This window comes from Streptopelia decaocto (assembly GCF_964273445.1).
Source record: "Streptopelia decaocto genome assembly, chromosome: 1".
Taxonomy (NCBI): Eukaryota; Metazoa; Chordata; class Aves; order Columbiformes; family Columbidae; genus Streptopelia; species Streptopelia decaocto.
This window is the reverse complement of record NC_138663.1, coordinates 195,490,938-195,496,937: the sequence shown is the minus strand read 5'-3', so window position 1 is coordinate 195,496,937 and position 6,000 is coordinate 195,490,938.

Sequence of the window (6,000 nt, the reverse complement as noted above, 5' to 3'; positions counted from 1 at the left end):
ACAAACAAACAAATATTTTCTCTGCATTTTTGGAAGATGAACTCATACTACAATTTACCTCATTGGGCCATGAACTTTCATAGATTTCCACCAAAATTAGTTGCGTTTCAGTTACTACAGTGGTCATAGGTACACCTTGCTTAAATGATGTTACTTGTTATTGCTACCATACTTCTTCAAAGAAGGCAATGAATGAAATTGTTCTACAGGGAGTATAAGATGAACAAAATAACTACTTTCTCACAGAAGGCCTAATTAAGCTGTGGAACTCATTTTCACATGATAATGTGAACACTGCAGGTTCAGTTGGGAAAGGTCATGATACAGGGATACTAAAAACAAAAATAAGACCTCGATTTTAGGCAGTCCCAAAGCTTTAGATTGCTCAAGTCTGGATGCTGGCACTAGCTCTGTTTTTGCGTTCTGCTCTATTCCTCAGCTGCTGGCTGTTATTGGAGCAGGAGCCTGGCTTAGCTGGATCTTTGTTTTACTCATTACAAATCTCTAATGTCTTTACATTTTCTCCTTTTGTTCTTCTTCTTCCTAGAATGACCATGATAGGAGATGCAGCGTGCTATTCAAAAAATAAAAATACAGTTCTGTTTTCCAAGACTTTGCCATCCAAGACAAGAGACAGATGGAAAAAGGCAGATGGAGAGTACAAGGAATCAGTGACACAACATCAATCAACGTTGAGTGGCAGTAAAATAATTGCTGCAGCAGTTTTACCATTATAAGTTTTGTTCCTAGCATTAGGGCAAGAAAGGTTTTAAGAAGACACTTGGAGAGGCATAATGAAGCATTTTTACGGGTGTTTACAAAAAATTCCTCTGGAGTGTAAGGGAGTGTAAAGTGTAAATGCTCTTTTTTTTTTTTTTTTTAAATAAAAGTTAAGGTTTTCACTTTAGATTTTCGTATTTTATGTTCCTGACCAAAAAGAAGAGTGCATGTGGCAAAACCTTCATTGAACTAAGGTCTTGCCCTTGCACAGCACTTGGGGTGTACAAAGAAGATAGGAGAAGTAAAAATGATCAAAAAGGAAGGTTCTAATCTGACAACATGGCGAAAGAAAAAGACATCAAAAAGTATCACAAAGAACTGAGAGATAGGACAAGAACCTGGACACCCTTATAGCAACATAGAAGAGCTGATCCTGCTCAGCCACAGTTCTCCTTGTCTGCAGCACATGCTCTTGTGTGACGTGGTCAGCCCAGGGCTGATCTTCTGCATACTTAACAGGAATTTCAGTCTGGCCTTCTGCAAGGGTGCCCTTGCTCACCTTCTTTCCCCGAGTAGCTTGTTATGTGTCCCCTCCAATGAGCCTCAGGACACATACTTGTGTTGTATGGGGATTGCCACCTCAGCTGGAGAGATGCAGTGACCCACCACCAAGAAATAAAGCCCTATTTTCACTCTTCCTGGTAATGTCTTCCATGTTGGAGTATAACAGAGAGTGTGAGCAAGAGAAAAGTACTGGGACCGTCTCATTGGAGACAGTGGGCTGTGTACATAGTAGAGGGGCAAGCAGTTTTCCTCATCAGGTTCATGGTAGGTTTGCTAGACTTTGTCTACAAAGTATACTTCTATTTCTGGTTCATATTCCAGATGCCCCCATTAGTGGGATAAGAATCATCTCAACTTGCTTTTTGCTTTGCTAAATTGAAATGCTACTTGAGCTGCTTTTTATTCATATTGAAGTCGAGTTTATGCCATTTTAAAAGGAAAAAAAAAATCACTTCCAGTCACCTACTGAGCTGCCATATTTCATGCCTAGAGGATTCATCAAGCACCTGGTGATTTTTCAAAAAGAGAATGAAACCTATTTGAGTTTCCATCAATTTTGATGGAAAAAATTCCAGCCCTAAACAGTTGAAAATCTGAGTCCCAAGAAAGAAAAAAAACGCAAACACCATACCATGAGTTAGGATTTGTTGTTGTTGTTGTTGTTGGTTTTGTGATTTTCTTTTTATATTCCAATTTTAGACTCTTAAGCAAACCGTTGAGACAAATTCCAAACATTTATCCTCACTCTAAAGGCAAAAAATCCTAACCCACTACATCTGCTTAGTAAATTTGCACCTTCTTTTGTTTGTGTTGTTCATGTTACTACTTTACAGTCTTAGTGTGAACTTCCAGGAAGTAGCTTTACACTTACTTCTTCACTTAGTGAGAGGAAAGAAACTGAATAAAATGCATTTTGCTCTAACTCAGTCCTGCAGGTTTACAGCGAGGATGTTATGCAGCTTTGTGGTCTCCAAGGTGTAGTGAAATTCAGAGCTAAAAACCACCAACTATAGCCAGAGAGGCTCTTGGGAGCAACTTCAGCCCTTGTGGGAGGTGCTCCGTGCCATTAAACTTCAGCAGAACTTCTCTTGATGCCCAAAAGCTGTCCAAGTCTTCATGCTTCAGTAGCTTCATGTTTCTGAAGCTGTCAGTCAGCGCGTGCAACAGATTCAATGGGGACCCACACAGGGCAGGTTATGCAGATAAATCCACTTGATATTTCTCCTTAGTCCCATGAGCTTTTCTCACTTGATTTGTTAGAGTCTGTTTTCATTTGGTGTCTCTTGATGAATGGCAGTAGTTAGACTTTGATCTGTGATCCCTTAATAATGACAGAAATTTCTCAGCCCCACATCTCTCCAGTACAGAATTTTTAAATCTGAATTTAGGCTGCCTACCTGTTACAGGTAGTGTCTTTTGTGCATGTAAAGATACTTTATGAGTTACATTTGCATGTATGTTGTTAATTCATTTTTACTTTGTGATTTCCCACAAGTTAAGCAACAGGTAAGCTCCACCCTATTAATTGTTAACTCATCAGTAAAGCGATGCTTGCCTGCTGGTGGGTAGGGCTTATCAGTCATCTTTTTCCCCTGATTTATGGTTTTGAAGGTCAGAAAGGAGTATCGTGATTTTGGGACCTTTTTATAAAGCAGATCCTAATATTTCACCTGTTAATGTGGGAAATTCACAAGAAAGACAGATTCACTCTCTTTTTTAATGACTTCACATAATTAATATCAACGGAAGAATCCACTGCATCTCTAGGTAGTGTTTCCAGTGGTTAGTAATTGTCCCTGTTAAAGGCGTATATCTCATTTCCACTCTAAAGGCACTAGCTACAGCACCTAGCTATTTAATCTCATTATGGTTATATGGACTAGACCAAACCCCTCACAACCCTTTGTCCACTTTTGCCCATTAAGGTGTTTTGAGATAGGGCTTAGTCACTGTTTCTTTTTCCTGCCTGATAACTAAGGTTCTTCAGTTGCTCTCTGTAATGCAGATCAATGTCAAAAAGTCAAGATTGCAGAAATGACTCTAAGCTGCAAGGAGTCATTTTCCCCTCAGATCAAGAGAGTGAACAGTTCCATCTCATGTTGTCTAATAGCTGTGCAGGTCCATTCATTACACAGGGAAGATAACCAGTGCAGTACTGCCCTCTGTTCTGGAGTCCACTATCAAAAAAGGATGGGACACATCAAAGAGTGAGCAAGTAGTTGGGATTGTAAAGATACAACTGCAGTATTAAGGTTTCCACATATTGTGCCAGTTAAAGATGAGAAGGGTAAGAAATTATTTCATTGTCGCATGTTTTCCTTAATAGCAGTATTAAGGAAAAGGTAACTGACAGTGTTGTTAGCTTTTTTCCTTTTCCCTGATGTGCAAAAGAAATATCAAGAACAAGCTTCTTAAAGCTGAAGTCATGCACATTCAACGTTGAAATCAGACATAATTTTCTAGCAATAAAGATAATTTCCTATTGGAGAGATTACATAGTGAAGAGATACATTTCACATTACGTTAGAGTCTTTAAAATGAGATTAGGTATCTAGAAAAGAACTTAAAATTCTTTAATTTGGCTTCTGGGAAAAATATACCTACATGGATTCCATATAGGAAACCAGACAAGGTATTTAGAACAACCACTTCTGGTCTCAAAGTTGAGTGAAGAAGTAAACTATTCTGTTTCATTTACAATATAACAGGCCCAGCTGGACTGATTTTTAAAGAGAGCAGGAACACAGCAGAAGATGTACTGGAAGCAACATCTAAAAGACTGCCAAGCAGTGTGCAGGAAACACTGCTTGGACCTGTTAAGCTTTCTTTAATTTATCCTTAATTCAGACTTCAGTGATGTTTGAAATAGCTGTATAGTGAAAATTTGTTGCAGACTTCAGTGCTTGTGACACCATATTAGACTAGACTACATTTTAAAGACAGATACTGTAATTCTTTACAGTTTGTTTTACTTGCTATAACTTCAGATAATATACTTAAATTCCTTTGCTCAGTTTTGAATCCATACACTTTCTTACATTAAATTTTCATTTAAAAATACTGATTGTTTTAGGAAAGTTATTGTGTTCTTGATACCTGTCTTTTACCTTCAGTTACTGGTACATACTCTCAGTTCTGTAAGGTTTTTTATTTCTAGACTGGTTTCTTTTTCTCCATTACATGTTATTGTAGACACACACTAAGTGTAGGCTGTGAAAATTTCTGTAACAGTTCTAGTACTTTTACTTTCAAACAAATTATACAGAGAACAAAGTGTGCAGTAGTGCAGCCCTCTGCGTTCAGATTGATCTATGAAGGCAGTGCAGTCATATTTTAATTTCTATTTATAAAGAAAACTGTTTTGTTACTCTGTCTCATCAGCCTAATTCTAGGGTCTTAGTAGTAGTTGGTTTGTTTGCCCAAGTACTGCTGAAGTGTAATTTCTTTCCTACAACTTCATTTTTCTCCTCAAGTGATTTCAGACATGTGGAAGTCCCCAGTGCTTCTTGTTTCTCAGTCACCCCAAAATAGCAATGTACCATGTAAGAAAAAACAATTTTATGTCTCAGTTCCCTAAATTTCATGCCAAAGTGTCTGAAAGCTTTTTAATTTCCTCCTTTTTCACTCTTTACTCTGAAGTGTACTGTGGTAATAGGTTCTGTCTCCATTCTGCCAGTTAGTGTTTCACCTCACTCAAAGTTTCTTTTGCCCCTTGAAAACCACATATACTGTGTTTAGCAGAATCATCTGTCTACATTTATAGACAGATGCACCATTTATAACAAGCCCTCAATTTTCAAAATGCTGTGCAGTCTTTTAGCCACATCGTATCCATTAAAATCAATTCCTGAATCAAAAACCATCCTTTCATGTCAGAAAACCTCTCTTATTGAGTGCTCAAGATACACCAACCTGCTACACTAACTCTGCTGTTTGATGTATTAGAATCACCTATAAATCATAGAATAAGTTATTTTCCAATCTCCTTTCTGTCAACACAAGTTGTTTCTTATTTAGTTTCATCTATACCTTTTAAAACTACTGCTGATGTCATATTTTATGATTGTATTTATTATGCATTATAAATATGTTTATTATATAATGTGTATGTTACAAATATATTTAAACCACATGCACACATGTATATGAGGAAGAAATTTTTTACAATGAGGGTGGTGAAACACTGGCTCAGGTTGCCCAGAGAGGTGGTAGATGCCCCATCCCTGGAGACATCGCAGGCCTGGCTGGACAGGCCTCTGAGCAACCTGATATAGTTGAAGATGTCCCTGCTCAGTGCAGGGGGGTTGGACTAGGTGATCTTTGAAGGTCCCTTGCAACCCAAACTAGTCTGTGATTATATGATTTTATTTTCCTATACATATGTAAAAATGTGGCCTGACTTCAAAAGAAAAAGCTCTCTTGAATTTCTAGTGACTACTTAAGGGCTTTGAGTGCTCAGTGTGATAGGAGATGTTTGGATAAACCTTGGTGTTAGTGCTTCGTGTGTTAGCATTGAAATTTACAAGTTCAAAAGTCAGATTCTGCACTTAGGATGGAGTAACACTGAGCACAAATATAAATTGGGAAAGGAGTAGCTGGAGAGCTGCCCTGCAAGAAGGGATCTGGAGGTGCTGATCGACAGCAACTCAATAGGAGTCAGCAGTGTGTGCTCTGGCACCAAGAGGGCAAACCCCTTCCTGGAGTGCATCAAACACG